Source organism: Calliphora vicina, chromosome 4 (genome assembly GCF_958450345.1).
Source record: "Calliphora vicina chromosome 4, idCalVici1.1, whole genome shotgun sequence".
In the NCBI taxonomy this organism is placed as follows: domain Eukaryota; kingdom Metazoa; phylum Arthropoda; class Insecta; order Diptera; family Calliphoridae; genus Calliphora; species Calliphora vicina.
Genome location: NC_088783.1, coordinates 120,984,236 through 121,000,034, shown reverse-complemented (window position 1 = coordinate 121,000,034; position 15,799 = coordinate 120,984,236).

The following is a 15,799-nucleotide window of genomic DNA, read 5'->3' as shown; positions in this document are numbered from 1 at the left end:
TTTTTTCTCTAACAAAACTGAAACCAAAACAAAAAAAATTTTAAACATTTCCTAGCTAACCTAAAGAAGACAGGGATGTTAACTTAAACAGACTATAATTTTGAAAATAATAAATTAAATTTCATAGAAATCAAAGTAGAAATTAAAAACGTTCACATGTTTTTCCAATAATTGATTAAAAACATTTAAGCTTTTAAGAATTTGGGTTATGGGTTTGTTCAGTTTCATGTTAACTTTACCATATATTTTTCAATTTTATATAAATATAAAGAGGGTACCTTCAAATGTGGCGATTTTTTGTAAGAATTTGTTATATTTAATCCTGGAAAGTGCCTAACCCCTCGGGGGTCTTCAGGCTTTTAATGCCTAATTTCCATTTTTTAATATGTTCTTTATATATTTTTACATTCAACTTCTTGTAAGCAACAATGTTCTAGACATATTTTTTTAGAACCAATTATTTTAACCCCAGGGGGTTTGGTTAGTATTTGTGAAAGCTTTTGGAAATATTTTGAAATTTTTTTAAAAAAAAAAACGAGAGTAAACTTATTTGTGTATATCTTTTGAAAATGTTTAAAATTTACGATTAGAAAGTGCATAACCCCTTAGGGGACTAGAGGCTTTATTTTCCTAATTTAGATTTTTCTGAGATTTTCGTTATAAATTTTTTCATAATATTTGGTATGAAACAATTTTCTGGTTTATTACTATGACTCAGTTTTTGAGGTTGTTTGGCTATATTTTTGTATTTCAAATAAATTTAAAGACAATACACCTATCTGTATTGATTTCTTCTGGAAATGTTTATTATTTCGTATTGTTGAGTGCCAAACCCCCAGGGGGAACTCTATATATTATTTCCCTAGTTTCCATTTTTAGCATTTTTGATACATCTTCTTGTAGGCAAAATACATTTTTAAAATGTAGTAAAAAATACTTTTTTATAAAGTAGAAAAAAAGTACTTTTTTAAAAAGTCGTAAAAAAGTACTTTTTTAAAAGTATTAAAAAAGTACTTTTTTAAAAAGTATTAAAAAAGTACTTTTTTAAAAAGTATTAAAAAATACTTTTTTAAAAAATAATAAAAAAATACTTTTTTAAAAAGTATTAAAAAATACTTTTTTAAAAAGTATTAAAAAATACTTTTTTAAAAATTATTATAAAAAAACTCTTTTAAAAAGTATTAAAAAATACTTTTTTAAAAAGTATTAAAAAGAACACTTTTTTAAAAAGTATTAAAAAAACTTTTTGAAAAAGTAGTAAAACAATACGTTTTTTAAAATGTAGTATAAAAGTACTTTGTTTACAAAGTAGTAAAAAATAGTTTTTTAAAAAGTAATAAAAAAAATACTTTTTTAAAAACTAGTAAAAAAGTACTTTTTTAAAAAGTATTAAAAAAATACTTTTTTAAAAAGTATTAAAAAAGTACTTTCTTAAAAAGTATTAAAAATGTACTTTCTTAAAAAGCATTAAAAAAGTAATTTCTTAAAAATTATTAAAAAAGTACTTTCTTAAAAGTAATAAAAAAGTACTTTTTTAAAAAGTAGTAAAAAAGTCCCTTTTTAGTAAAAATTAACTTAAGTAGTATAAAAGTACTTTGTTTACAAAGTAGTAAAAAGTAATAAAAAAATACTTTTTTAAAAAGTAGTAAAAAAGTACTTTCTTAAAAAGTATTAAAAATGTACTTTCTTAAAAAGCATTAAAAAAGTAATTTCTTAAAAATTATTAAAAAAGTACTTTCTTAAAAGTAATAAAAAAGTACTTTTTTAAAAAGTAGTAAAAAAGTCCCTTTTTAGTAAAAATTAACTTAAGTAGTATAAAAGTACTTTGTTTACAAAGTAGTAAAAAGTAATAAAAAAATACTTTTTTAAAAAGTAGTAAAAAAGTACTTTCTTAAAAAGTATTAAAAATGTACTTTCTTAAAAAGGAATAAAAAAGTACTTTCTTAAAAATTATTAAAAAAGTACTTTCTTAAAAAGTGTTAAAAAAGTACTTTTTTAAAATGTAGTAAAAAAGTCCCTTTTTAGTAAAAATTAACTTTTTTTAACAAATAGTAAGTAGTCATTTTTCAAAAAGTATTAAAAAATTAAACCAATTTCAGCTATATTTTTCTTCAAATAAAGATCAATTTATCCAGCCTTGTTTTATGCCCATAATATTGTCGTATTGTTTGTGGTTTTCAATATTGGAATACCAAGTCTCTGGTCTAGTCTCCTAGAAAACTAAACAAAATGATTTTTTTTATGTTTGAAAAAAAAAAACTGCAACCAAATTACCACACAATAGGTTACAATTGGCATTTTGAGTGCGAAGATTTTGCCGCCAAATGTTATTGTTTCTTTTGTTTCATTCGCTGCAACAGATATTCGATTACTATTGCAGCAACAATGGCAAATAAAAATAGGAAAAAAAAACTAAATTCCAAAAAACATATTAACAATTTGTTAAAGTAACAAATCAAAAAAAAAAAGCACAAACTTTAAGTTTGTAGGAACAAATTTAAAAAAAAAAAATCACAGACAAATGGACAGACGACAGTGGAACATAAAATCTAAAATAAGTCACCAGGTTTATATTGCTTTTGTTTACATTTTCTTTTGTGAACAAAGAAAACTTTGTGAAAAAAATATAAAAAATAAATTGTGATGGATGTGATATTTTAACATTTTTCTGCTGGTTTTTTTTATTTCTTTCTAGGAAGTTAAAATGTAGTTGAAAATAAAAGTATGTTTGAATAAAAATCATGCAACATTGTGCATGTTATGTTAGGAAAATAGATTTGTTTGAAAACTGACATTAATCAAAAGAATTAATGATCTAAGGTATACATATGTATTAATATGATGATATGGGGAATTGTTATAAATTAATTTAATTTAATTATTTATGAATGAAAAGGGAAATTTGTTTTTAATTTATTTCCAGTTTGAATTCATTTTTCACATAAAACCCCCTCAGGGGTCCTGGCAGTTAATTTGAAAACTTATTGCAAATCTAACTTTTGCAATTGTTATGAAAATGTAAAATATTTGTTTTTAAAGAGGTTATAGCCCCCAGGGGTTTTTAATATAATTAATTTAGTTTTTAGAGATTTTTCTTTTTATTTTGATAATTTTTCTTGTTTATAATATTATTTATTGCATTTGTGCATGAAGACTAGGAAGGATCTTAAGAAAATTTAAGAAAAGGGATAAAAAGGTAGTATTAAGATCTTTTTCAAAATCTAAAATCATAGTGAGAAATGAAAAAGTAGAACTTATTTCAATAAGTAATAAAAATATTAAAAAGTATTAAAAAAGTACTTTTTTCAAAAAGAATTAAAAAGGTACTTTATCAAAAGTATTATAAAAGTACTTTTTCAAAAGGTATTAAAAAGGTACTTTTTCAAAAAGTATTAAAAAGTTGCTTTTTTAAAATGTATTAAAAAAGTACTTTTTCAAAAAAAGAATTGAAAAGGTATTTTATCGAAAAATATTAAAGAAGTACTTTTTTCAAAAAGTACTTTATCAAAAAGTATTAAAAAAGTACATTTTAAAAAAGAATTAAAAATCAAAAAGTATTAAAAAAGTATTAAAAAGTTACTTTTTCAAAAAGTATTAAAAATCTACTTTTTCAAAAGGTATGTATTAAAAAGGTACTTTTTCATAAAGTATTAAAAATCTACTTAATTAATCCAAAAATTACTTTTTTAAAAAGTATTAAAAAAGTACTTTTTTAAATAGTAGTAAAAAAGTACTTTTTTAAATAGTAGTAAAAATACACTTTTTTTAAAAAAAAGTTAGTACTTTTTTAAAAAGTATTAAAAAATACTTTTTTAAAAAGTATTAAAAAATACTTTTTTAAAAAGTATTAAAAAATACTATTTTAATAAGTATTAAAAAATACTTTTTTAATAATGTATTTTAAAAATTAATAAGAAAAAGTACTTTTTTAAAATGTATTAAAAAATATAAAAAAGTACTTTTTTAAAAAGTAGTAAAGAGTACTTTTTCAAAATGTATTAAAAATCTACTTTTTCAAAAAGTATTAAAAAACTACTTTTTCAAAAAGTATTAAAAAAACTACTTTTTCAAAAAGTATGTATTGAAAAGGTACTTTTTCATAAATTATTAAAAAATCTACTTTTTCAAAAAGTATTAAATGAATCAAAAATTTACTTTTTTAAAATGTAGTAAAAGGTACTTTTTTAAAAAGTAGTAAAAAAGTACTTTTTTAAATAGTAGTAAAAATCCACATTTTTTTAAAAAATAGTTAGTGCTTTTTTAAAAAGTATTATTAAAAATACTTTTTTAATAAGTAGTAAAAAGTACTTTTTTAAAAAGTAAAGAAATGTTCTTTTCTAAAATGTATTAAAAAAGTACTTTTTTAAAAAGTAGTAAAAAGTACTAAAAAATTACTTTTTGAAAAAGTAGCAAAAAATTACTTTTTTAAAATTTATTAAAATATTTTTTTAAAATTTATTAAAATACTTTTTTAAAAACCCCCGAAGGGGGAATTTATCTAATTTTTTATTTTTTCTCTTGTTAGCATAAATTTTGTATTAGTTTTCAGTACATCATCAAAACTGCCTCCGGGGGTTGTGGTCAATTTTCTATTTTGTTTTTTTTATTTTTGTAAGTCTATACAATTTTGTTCTGGAGTCTATTATAAATCAAATTGAAAACCATTTTGAAATAAATTTCAATCTAAATCATGGTTGCTTAAGCCTTTTAACAGTTATTAAATTAAAGCTAGTTCCTCTATTGTTACAGTTTTTCCAACTGCTGGTGTTTAGCATAATTTTGTAATAATTACCTAATGAATTTGTTTGTTTCTTTATTTTTCCTAAACTAACTGTAAAAATATGTAACATTTTATGCAAATATCAACTAGATGTTATAAAATTGTATGATTACAAACAAATATAGTTTTTTGCCAGACAGATTACATGGTTACTTACACAAAAAGAGCCATGATATAATTATTATATCAACTTTTGGTAACTACTTACATACATATTTAAAAAAACAACACCAACTACTAAAAAAACGAAAAATAACATGATTTTCCATTTGCATGATCGGAGGAAAAACAAACAAACCAAATACTAACACAAGATCCAAGATGCTTTAAAAGGAGGGGAAGCCTAAGCCACCAATGAATGATGTTAGTTTTAAGTTTTTTTTTCTGTTTATCTACTTTGGTTTTTGGTTTGAAATTAAAATTTTGATAACTCACTTTAGTTTAATCTACATTTGACATTTTCTTACAGTTTTTTAATGTTTTCAATTCAGTTTTTTTTTTCAAAAGATTGACATTTGCTAAACTTAAAACTTGGCTAAACAAGTTTAAACAAATTACATATTTATTTTAAAGAAAATTATAAAAAACACCTTCAGTTTCTTTATATTTTGTATTACTTATAACTAAATTTCTTTTTACTTTTACATAATAACAAATTATTTAAGTATTTTTTTTTTCTTTCTTTCTTTTTTTCTTGTAGGAGTTTTGGCTGTAATAAATTGTAGCTGGTTGCTTCATTGTCCAGAAAAATAGTTCAATTTGTAAGTTTAACACGCAATTTAATCATAACCATTATATTTAAATACTTTTTCATTTATTTACTTTAATTTAGCCAAAATCAAATATCGTTTCCAACTTGTTGAAATCCCAAAACAAAATACCTTAAATAATTTATAAAATGTTGATTATTTCATTTGTATTTTTGCTTAAATTGCAATTTCTTGTTTAAAATTTTAAACAATTCATTTATTTATTTAATATTTTTGCTTAAGTTGCAATTGTCTGCCTGGCTGAGTTTGTGTACGTCCGTCCCACTTTAACCATTGCCATCGTAAATTGATCATAAATGTGATCGTTAAAATCATCAAGCTGATTTTTATGGCTCTTTGGGTATTTGTGAGTGTTTGGTTAGCCTTCTCTTTGACAATTTGGGTAACAAAAAATTTCTCTGGTTTAAATTTTAATGGTAACTTAAACCTTTTTATAGTTTTTATATTGACATTAATACAAAACAAGTAAGGGGCTTTAAAATATCGAAAAAGGTTCCCCCTTGGGGTACTTGTCGCGTTCCTGATATTAAGAAAAAATAGAACGTTCAATTTAGAATAGCACATCACAGTTTATTTGTTAGAAGGAATAACAGGAATAAGAAAAAATAAACGCCAAACAAGCAGCTATCTGAACCGCGACAGTATGAACTTATTCTAAAAAAGGCTCTTAAAGGCCACAAAATACCTTCTTAAAGCCCTGATTTGGTATTTAATGACATTGAACATCAATGTTGTGTTTGTTCAAACTTTTTTCTCTCCAATTCTCTTCAAACATATTTAGTTTTATGTAAGATGACATCCATCCTCAAGCTTATAACCTGAATTTAAAGGTCTTTTGATCTCATTTCTCAGGTTCTTAATAAACAAATTTTATTTCTGTTGAAATTGTTGCCACTTAAGTGAATCTATAGAGGCACCTTAAACTCTTTTCTCCAGTTAATATCAAACTTTACGCTAGTTTACGTTAAGGTGTTTTCCATTTAGAATAGTTTGTTCAAAGATCTAGAAATTATTCAGGTTCTCATCAAACATTGAATCCAATTGAAGATGTCATTTAATCTCGACCATTTAACTTCAACTTATATACACTTCAAACTCAGTTCTCTTCAAGCATTTATCTCAGTTGATGTTAAATCTCGGCCATGAGTTGTAATTCATTTGGAATCCATCAAACCTTTAGAATTTTTCCTCCAGTTCCAGTTCCGATTTCTTCTGTTGCAGTTAAGGTTACATTAAACTCCTTCTTCTATAAGGATCTAAAGACGCTTCATATTTTTTCCTTTCCTTTCCTCCACTATTTATTAAACAGTCTAGGTTGTTCAAAATGCTTCAAGCACATTTCTCAAGTTTTTCTCAAACTACTTTGTCTTAGTGGAGGTTGCATCAAATCCCATAGAATTTATAAAAGAGTCAACAATCTTTTCTTTAGCTCTTATTTCTTAATTAAAGTCGGATTAAATCAATAATGTTTTACAAAAATTTAGAAATGTTTTATACTGTTTTCATTGGTATACTTCTAACTTCATCTTTTGGCTAATTTAGGCATCCTTAAAATTTTCTTTATCATCTTTTGCTAAAAGTCTGAAATATTGTCTTGTCTAAACTCTCAGCTATAGTCTCGTTTAAAATCTAGTCTGGTCTATTGTCTTGTTTAAAGTTTCGTCTTTTTATAGTATTGTCTGTAGTCTTGCTTATAATAATGTCTGTAGTCTCGTCTATAGTCTGGTCTATTGTCTTGTCTACAGTCTCGTCTATAATCTCGCCTATAATCTCGTCTATTATCTAGTATACAATCGGTCTATAGTCTCGTCTATAGTCTCGTCTATATTCTTGCCTATAATCTCGCCTATAATCTCGTCTATAATCTTGTCTATTATCTCGTCTATAATCTGTCTATAGTCTCGTCTATAGTCTCGTCTATAGTCTCGTTTATAGTCTCGTTTATAATCTGTCTATAATCTCGTCTACAGTCTCGCCTATAATCTCGTCTATTATCTAGTATACAATTGGTCTATAGTCTCGTCTATATTCTTGACTATAGTCTCGTCTATAATCTCGTCTATAGTCTCGCCTATAATCTCGTCTATTATGTCGTCTATTGTCTTGACTATAATCTCGTCTATAGTCTCGCCTATAATCTCGTCTATAATCTGTCTATAGTCTCGTCTATAGTCTCGTTTATAGTCTCGTCTATTATATCGTCTATAATCTCGTCTATAGTCTCGTCTATAATCTCGCCTATAATCTCGTCTATTATCTCGTATACAATCGGTCTATAGTCTCGTCTATAGTCTTGACTATAGTCTCGTCTATTGTCATGACTATAGTCTCGTCTATAGTCTCGTCTATATTCTTGCCTATAATCTCGCCTATAATCTCGCCTATAATCTCGTCTATAATCTTGTCTATTATCTCTTCTATAATCTGTCTATAATCTCGTCTATAGTCTCGTCTATAGTCTCGTTTATAGTCTCGTCTATAATCTGTCTATAGTCTCGTTTATAGTCTCGTCTATAATCTCGTCTATTATCTCGTCTATAATCTCGTCTATAATCTGTCTATAGTCTCGTCTATAGTCTCGTTTATAGTCTCGTCTATAATCTCGTCTATTATCTCGTCTATAATCTCGTCTATAGTCTCGTCTATAATCTCGCCTATAATCTCGTCTATAGCCTGGTCTATTGTCTCGTCTATAGTCTCGGTTATAGTATTGTCTAAAGTCTCTTTTCTAGTCTAAAGTCTTTTCTATAGACTCTTTTATAATCTGGTATATTGTCGTGACTAAAGTCCCTTCATTAGTCTCGTTTATAATCTGGTCTATAAACTGATATTTTATCTTGTTTATAGTCTCATCTATAGTCTGGTCTATTTACTATATTACACAGTGCAACATTAAAGAGTAATCATGTACGGTGTAGTCTCGCCTATATCTCAATTGGTCTCAGGTTGGATCCCTTCCTATCAAACTACTTTTGTTTTATAAAGGGTTGCATCAGATAGCAGCTGGACTTTGTCAAACATTTTGTTCCCATCAGCATAAAACCCAAAAGTTTTCTTCCAAAATAAAAACAATATTTTGGTTTTTTTACTCAACTATTAAATTCTTAAATTAATTCAAAAATTCCTTAAAAGCTTTCATACTTTTAACACTAACTAATTAAATATTTATTTTAACTACTTGTTAACAAAATTTCAAGTGTTACACTACAAAAGCTATTCAAAAAATTTGTGCCGCCCTGACATTAATGCCTGGGCAATTATGAAAAGTATAAGAAATTTGTAACAATAGTGAACACAAATTTAGGCTGCAAGTCTTTCTAGCAAGTTTATAGCTTTATAAATATGAACTAGTGATGACGTCTTTAAGCCTCTTTAACATTCATAGATATTTTTATTCAATTTTTATTCAATAAATAAAATAAAAATAAATTAATTTTTATAGATTTTATAAACATCTTTATTGTTTTGTTTTAAAACATGAATCAAAGTTTTTTTTTTTTATTTTTTTTAATTTTTTGCTGAACATTTCTTTTTGATTAACTGGCCATTGGCAAAAATGTGGGTCTCTTGAAACTTAATGAAAACGAAAGTATCTATTCGTTTACTTTTTATGGTGTTTGATAGTTTATAACAATTTTATTAGAGTTGTTATGTTTTTCTTAATTTTTTTGATAAATTGATAAATACAAATATTATGTAATTTTTTTTATCATAATTTTGCCAAAAAAAATTTTTTCAATATTAATCCAAACAAAAGAAAGTTCACAAAGAGTTGGCTTGATTAAATAATAATCTTTTTCTTGGGTTTTTTTAAATAACAAAGAAAGTTAATAAAAATATATGAGAAAATTATTATAATCAATTTCGTTGGGAACCCAGAAATAGCAAAATTATCAATAAACAAACATAAATTGAAACTAAACTAAGAAAACAAAGAAAAGACCTACTAACCTTAATAAATGTTTTATAATATGTAGTTATTTTGAACAAAAATAAATTCCCACACTGGTTGGTTCAACAACCATCATAAATATAAAGAAAATTTCTAACAAAATTCTAACAATAATTTTAAAGGTGTCTTAAATACTCTGTAACAAGTGCATTTTGTTTAAAGCTTAACACAAATTTATTAAAGCCCTTTTCTGTTGCTATTGGCCAGCCACCGAGCCAACATATTACAAGCGGACATGTGTTTAACAAAACGCTTTCACCTTTTTACATGATTTTTGTTATTTTGTTTTCATTCTTCTTCATTTATATTTTTATTTTGTTGTTGTTAAGAATTTGATTGATTACAATTTGTTTTTTTTTTTGTTTTGCTTACCAGCAACATTTCATTTAACAACCAGCCAACATTAGTTTTTAACATTTGTTTCTCTCCTCTTTAAACAAATCAACACATTTTATGTTTTTAGCCCTATTAACCCACTACCCAACACCACCAACTAGCTGACTGACAGTCATGTTTCTGTTATTGCCGCTGAATTATAACATGGCTTGAAAATGTCAACAATTTTTTTGTTGTTGTTTCTAGCCTTGACCCAACAAATTTTTGTTTGGGGGATTTTTTTTAACAGGTCTCTTCACGTTTTGTTACAATTTTTGTTTGAAATTAATTATTTGTTAGAAAAAAAGTTTCCACTGTTTGGGCTTTTAAGGAATTCTTTTTTTTTTGTAATTATAAATGTTTGATTAATGTTTATATGATAAATGCTGTAGGTCTTGTATATTTCTTCACCTAATTAACACTTGATGCTGCTAACTACTAATTTAAAACCCTTAAAAAAGTTGATTTTATTAATATGACCTTGGGTATGAACTTTAGTTGAATTATTTTTATCGGACTTTAAATTTTCTTATTTAGTTCTTATCAAACTTCTATTGCCTTATGTAAGGTTGCATCAAACTTGTGTAAGCATTTAACTGAAATATAGAGGTATTCTAATTCGCTCTCATTCTCATTTTCCACATCATTCTCCTTTTGTCTCAATTAAGGTTGCACTAAACATTGCCTCTCTCATTCGTCATCAATTTTTTACCAGAATTATCTTTTTCCCTAGTTCTCATCAAACTTCTCTTTTCCTAATTAAGGTTGCATCAAACTTGTGTAAGAATTTAACTGAAATATAGAGGCATTCTAATTCGCTCTCATTCTCCTTTTGTTTTAGTTAAGGTTGCACTAAACATTGCCTCTCTAGCTCGTAATCAATTTTTTTTATTAAAATTATCTTTAAATTACTTCAAATTTAGTTCCCTGGTTCTCACCAAACTTCTCTTGTCTTAATTAAGGTTGCATCAAACTTCACAACACATTTAACTGAAATATAGAGACATTCTAATTCGCTCTCATTCTACTTTTCCTCATCAAACTCCTTTTGTCTCAGTTAAGGTTGTGTCAAACTTGTGTACGCAACTTTAATAAATCATAGAGACCTTTAAAATATTTTCCAAAATCCTTATTTAAACTAGTTTTAGCTAAGTTAATATTGCATCAAACATTGGCCAGTTCTCTGGAATTGCTCTCCATTTATTAATTTTAAATGATTTAAAATTTTATTCTCAAGCTAATCAAGGTTGCATCAAACATTGATCTATTGACTTAAATTCATTACAAGAAATGTCTTAAGTTGACTTCAAATTTGTTTCCCTAGTTCTAATCCAACTTTTTTATCTTAATTAAGGTTGCATCAAACTTAACTATACATCAAACTACAATTTAGAGACTTTCAAATTCTGTTCTATAGTCCTTATCCAAGTACTTTTAACTCAGTTAAGGTTGCAGCAAACATTAAACAATTTACTAAAAATTCTATGCAGAATTATTCTTAGTTGACTTCAACTTATCTTCTCTAGTTATCACCAATTTGTTTCTTAATTTCTTAAGCCTATAAATTATTTTTTGAAGTCTCCATCAATGTTTTAACTCAGTTAAGGTTGCATCAAACATATAATCATTTACTTTATTTCCTCTCATTCCCATCAAACTAATTTTATCTCAGTTAAGGTTGCATCAAACTTTAACTATTTGACAATAATCTAAAAGTACTCAAACTCTTTCTTCCTTATCTCATCGAACTACCTTCATATCTGTCAAGATCGCATTAATTAACGATTTTTACTAGAAAAGCTTCAAACTCTTGCTTACAGTCCTCACCAAACCTCGTTTGCATTATTTAAGATGGCATCAAACTTTTTGCTTCGAACACTTTCGTCAAATAATCTTTGTTAATGTTGCATCAAACCTCAACTATTTTGCTAGTTTTGTTTCAATTAAGATTGCAACAAACACCCACCTCTTTACTAATATGTTCATTATTATCCAGCATTTCAAGTCCATGTCTCCAGTTGTCATTAAATAACTTATGTCTGAGCTAATATTCCATCAAACCTAGACATTTTTAGTAGAAGTTTCAAACTCTTTTCTTCATATCTCATCAAACTACTGCAGTAGTATACTGGCAAACGTGTTAAAATTGTTCTGTTTGAAGTTTCTTAGAAGCTCTTCAAACTATTTTTATTGTACCCTTCACCTTCATGGGAAGGGTATATATAAGTTTGTCATTCCGTTTGTAATTTCCACAATATAATTTTCCGACCCTATATTCTGGATCCTCGATTAAGCCATGTCCGTCTGTCTGTTGAAATCAATTTTCTGAAGACCCCATATATTTTCGGGATCCAAATCTTCAATAATTCTGTCAGACATTCCTTCGAGAAGTTTCCTATTTAAAATCAGCAAAATCGGTCCACAAATGGCTGAGATATGAAGAAAAAACCAGGCCAAACTCGATTTTTGATCTATTTTTTACCTACATCTGGATTACTAAGTCATTAATATATACAATATGGATATGTAATGATAGATATTTCAAAGACCTTTGCAACGACGTATATAACACCATAGTTAGTTGGACCTACACTGGGTCAAAATCGTAAAAAATATTTTTTAAACCGAATTTTTTTTCACCAAAAAAAAAAAAAAATAAAAAACAAATTTTTTTTTTAAATTTTTAAAAAAAAATTTGAATTTAAAAAAAAAAATTTAAAATTTAAAAAAAAAAATTTGAATTTAAAAAAAAAAATTTTAAATTTAAAAAAAAAAAATTTTAAATTTACAAAATTTAAAATAACAATTCGAAAAGAACAACATTGGAAAAAAAATAAATTTTTTTTACCTAAAAATATTTAAAATTTGTATTTTGATTAGCCGATATACTTGATTATTTTAAGATTCCAAAATCCCTTGCTTCTAACTCTTCTCTCCAACTTCCATTAAGGTTGCATCATACCTCGACTATTTTCCTGGAACCTAAAAATTCTTCAAACTCGTTGCTTTAATATCCATCAAATGTGTTAAAATTGCAATAATTCTTGACTTTTTCTAGGAAACTTCAAACAGAGCTCTTCAAACTATTTTTATTTATTTTAAGGTTGCAAAATCTCTTGCTTTTAACTCTTCTCCAACTTCCATTAAGGTTGCATCATACCTGGACTATTTTCCTGGAACCTAAAAATGCTTCAAACTATTCAACATTTCAAACTTGTGGCAAACATCAAACCTAGACAATTTTACTAGAATCTTATGGTGTTTCAAACTCTTTTTTCTCAGATTTTCAATAATCCTTGGAACATACTAGAGCATTTTCAAAATGTTTGTACAGTACGCACATCCCCGGTAATCTAACGTGAAGTCAATTGTCACTTTAGTGTCCCTAAGTAATCTATAATGTAGTCACTTTGTTATTTTGTACTGCTCTTTATAAAGTAGTTATTTTACCCACCAGAATTAATCTATTTAAGAGCAGTGGGAAGAAGGTTTGTTTACAAATAATCCCAGGTAATCTAGCGTGAAGTCAATTGTCACTTAAGCGTCTCTAAGTAATCAAGAGTGTAGTCACATGAAATGTTTATTTTGTACTGCATTTATTTGTGAGTGCCACAGTTTATGTTCTTTTAGCTTAAGTATACTTATCTCCAAGGTAGTCTAGCGTGAAGTCAATTGTCACTTTAGTGCCCCTATGTAATTTATAATGTAGTCACTTTAAATTATTATTATAATCCATGTAGGGTTAATTGATCAAGCCCATTTATATCTTTAATTTGGCAACCAAATTGTATTATAACACATTTCAATAAATGGTAACAGTTAAATTTAAACTTCCTATTCATATCATAAACATCTATTAAATCTGTTTGGCCAAAAAATATTTACATAAAAAAACACATGTGATAAATATATTGTTATCAAAAAGGTCATATGTTTATTTTCGTAAATGTTGGTAGGTTGTACCTTAAATGACCTTTAAACTTAAATAAAATTTCTAGCTTTTGCCTTAAAACCCATAAAATTTAGAATCTGATAGCTATAATTTTACAAAATTAAAACGCCCACATACTTAATTCATTAGCTAAAGAAATTTTATATATTTTTTTTGTTTTATCCACATCGGATGTAATTAAAAATATAAAGTTTAAACTTAGAAATTGAAACAACATGACAACAGCGGATACTGTATTGAAAAGTTGAGCATTAAAGAAATCAATATTTGACGTGTGTCGGGTCTCATAATTTTAGACTTAAAGCTTCATTAGAGCATAAACACCATGTCTTGTCATTAGGGACATGTGGGTGTGGGCTTGTTTGTATGAGAAAAAAAACTTGCTACCAAAATCAATGAATGAATGAATTTAACCATATCTGTTTATCAATTTAAATGTTTTATTGACAAAATATTAAGAATATTTAATAATTTGCTTTGAATTATGGTTATTTATCTGGTATATAAAAAAGTGATTAATGTTATCATTTAAAAATCAATATTTTTATTTAAATTTTTTTCGACTTATCATAAAATGTATGTCACTTATATGGTCTGGGACATAAACATGTTGTTAAATGTTATAAATTGTTTGAAAAAATTAGTTTCCAAGGAATGTGGTTTAACATCTTGTATGTTGCTAAATAAAATAACGCATCTTGGCTTGCTTGGGAGTCTGGGTTAAAAATAAACTTATTTTAGCAAAAAAAAAAATAAAAAAAATTCCCTGGCCTGCACATCAAACATGTTTCCTTCTAGTCAAGCTTTGAATTTATTTATTTATTCATTGCTGCATCATTTGCTGCAGTCTAACGTCTACTATGACTTCTATGACTAGTGGTTATTTGTGGTAAATGTTGCAATTAGGAGGATTACGTTAGTACTTGCACCAGTCCAACACACATCATCTACAACATCATCATCATGCATGCATGATTGTAATAAATTTATTTAGCATTTTTTATTCATTTTTTTTCTTGCAGTCAACTACTTCTCTTCTTTTGATGTTAAATGGCAAAAAAAAAATAAGACTTAGACTTAGTTAGAAACTTGTTTCAATAAAGTATTTAACGTTTTGGGAAAAAAGTCTCAAAAAAAACTTATAAATTACGCAAAATTGTTACTCAAGTGTTGTGTTGGCAACTAAATATGGTCATTTGGTAACAAAATCAATAAAAAAAATATTAATTGAGTAGAAAAATTAAAAGGAATTAGAGGAAATTTCTTAAACTGTTATAACAGATTTTCAATAGAAAATTTTGTGTATAACAGTTTTTTTCTATGAACAAATTTTTGTATAACAGTTTTTCTATAGAAACACTTGTGTATAACAGCTTTTTCCATAGATAAATTTTATTGAATAACAGTTTTTTCTACAGTAATATGTATAACAGATTTTTCTATTGAAAAATTTGTGTATAATTGCTTTTTCTATAGAAAACCTTTTGTATAACAGTTTTTTCTATAAACAAAATTAAATATAAAATTTTTTTACGAAAACATTTGTATATAACAGGTTTTTCTATTAAAAAATTTGTGTATAACAGTTTTTTCTATGAAAAGATGTTTGTATAACTGTTTTTTTTTATAGAAAAATAGTTTATAACAGTTTTTTCTATAGAAAAATTGTGTATAACAGTGTTTCTATTGAAAGATTTTTGTATAACAGTTTTTTTCTTTAGAAAAATTTATATATAACAGTTTTTTCTATGAAAAAAGTTGTGCATAACAGTTTTTTCTATGAAAAATTTGTGTATAACAGTTTTTCTATTGAAAGATTTTTATATTACAGTTTTTTTCTTTAGAAAAATTTATGTATAACAGTTTTTCTATGAAAAAATGTTTGTATAACAGTTTTTTCTATAGAAAACTTTGTGTATAACAGTTTTTTCAAAAAAAAAATAGTATAACGGTTTTTTGTATTGAAAAAT